Raw genomic sequence first — 2,252 nt, forward strand, 5'->3', positions numbered from 1 at the left:
GACAGCTTTGCATTCTTTCAGCCAGCTTCACCTGGAATGCTTTTCCAACAGTCTTGAAGGAGTTCCCACATATGCTTTTACTTCACTCTGCGGTCCGACTCATCCCAAACCGTCTCAATTGTGTTGAGGTCGGGGGATTGTGGAGGCCAGGTCATCTAATGCAGCACTACATCACTCTCCTTCTTGGTCAAATAGTCCTTACACAGCATGGAGGTGTGTTGGGTCATTGTCCTGTTGAAAACAAATGATAGTCCCACTAAGCCCAAACCAGATGGGATGGCATATCGCTGCAGAATGCTGTGGTAGCCATGCTGGTTGTGTGCCTTGAATTATAAATAACATCAGTGTCACCAGCAAAGCATCCCCACACCATCACACCTCCTCATCCATGCTTTACGGTGTGAAATACACATGCAGAGATCATCCGTTCACCCACACCGCGTCTCACAATGACACGGCGGTTGGACTCCAGACCAAAGGACACATTTCCACCGGTCTAATATCCATTGCTCGTGTTTCTTGGCCCAAGCAAGCCTCTTCTTATTGGTGTCCTTTAGTATTGCTTTCTTTGCAGCAATTCGATGTTCGATGATTTTGAGATGTGTCTGTTACTTGAACTCTGTGAATAATTTATTTGGGCTGCAATTTCTGAGGCTGGTAGCTCTAATGAACTTATCCTCTGCAGCAGAGGTAACTGAGACTTTCATTCCTGTGGCGGTCCTCATGAGAGACGGAAATGGAACTGAAAAGGCACACCTGTTAATTGAAATACATTCCAGTTGACTACCTCATGAAGCTGGTTGAGAGAATGCCAACAATGTGAAAATCTCTCAGAAAGGCAAAGAGTGGCTACTTGGAAGAATCTCAAATTTAAAACATATTTAGATTTGTTTAACACTTTTTTTTGGATAACACATGGAATCATGTCGTATTTCATTAGTGTTGATGTCTTCACTATTATTCTACAATGTAGAAAATAGTAAAACATAAAATAAAAACCCTTGAATGAGTAGGTGTTCTAAAAACACACACACATATATAAAATACATCAAGATGATTATCAGGTCAGGTCGCCCAGCCCCATGCCAGATGGTGAAGCATTATTCATCCCTCCAGAGAACACGTTTCCACTGCTCCAGAGTCCAATTGCAGTGAGCTTTACACCACTCCAGCCGACACTTGGCATTGCGCATGGTGATCTTAGGAATGTGTGTGGCTCCTCGGCCATGGAAACCCATTTCATGAAGCGCCCGACGAACAGTTATTGTGCTGACGTTGCTTCCAGAGGCAGTTTGGAACTCTGTAGTGAGTGTTGCAACCAAGGACAGACGATCTTTACGCACCACACGCTTCAATCGGCAGTCCCGTGCTGTGTGGCCTACCATGTCGCAGCTGTGCCATCCACTGTACATTTCCACTGCACAATAACAGTACTTACAGTTGACCGGTGCAACTCTAGCATGGCAGAAAGTTAATGAGTTTGTCTATGGCAATTGCATGGCTGTGTGCCTGATTTTATATCCGTCAACGGGTGTGACTGAAAAAGCACAATCCACTGATGTCCACATACTTTTGCATATGTAGTGTATTATGATGACATTGTAACGTTTTTTTTCGTCTGTTCATACACACAAACATAATTTGAGGCAAGCCAAATTTCAGAAGTCAACGCCCCTTCGCCATTGATTGGCGAGTAGGGATTCTTCATTGAAGTGCTTATTGTCATTCAACAAGTGACTCGTTTTCATGCAAATTTTTTCACTTGAGAAATATTGCAACAAACATCCTCGTAAGATGTAAAGTTGCACGACTAAGATCTTAATTCTGACTATTTGATGAAGTGTATACTGGCCATGGCGTTTCAATACGGACAAACAGCACCATTGTCGCGTTCTCATTTTTCAAGCGAAGGTCTTTTCATGCGAAGGTCTGCGAGTACACTCGTTCGGTTCACCTAGCCAAGTTCACCTAAGCGCCAGCCGAACCTTAACATACGGCTAGGAAGCCTTTACTCAATGAGAGGGGGCAGCATTGAGCTAGCCTGCAACGGCACTTCCTGGAGCAGCTCAAACTGAGCATGTTATGCCTCCATGCAATGCCATCTTAACCGACTTCTTTTGTCTTCAATGCGCTTGTGTCTTCACATAGGAATTAATGGTCTCACGTGATTAATGGCTTTGGCCATTCCTACAATATATACAATCATTAGTAGAATTTATGCCAAGATGTGCTCGCCCTATTAAGACACTACG

This window comes from Oncorhynchus masou, chromosome 12 (genome assembly GCF_036934945.1).
Source record: "Oncorhynchus masou masou isolate Uvic2021 chromosome 12, UVic_Omas_1.1, whole genome shotgun sequence".
NCBI classification, from domain to species: Eukaryota; Metazoa; Chordata; class Actinopteri; order Salmoniformes; family Salmonidae; genus Oncorhynchus; species Oncorhynchus masou.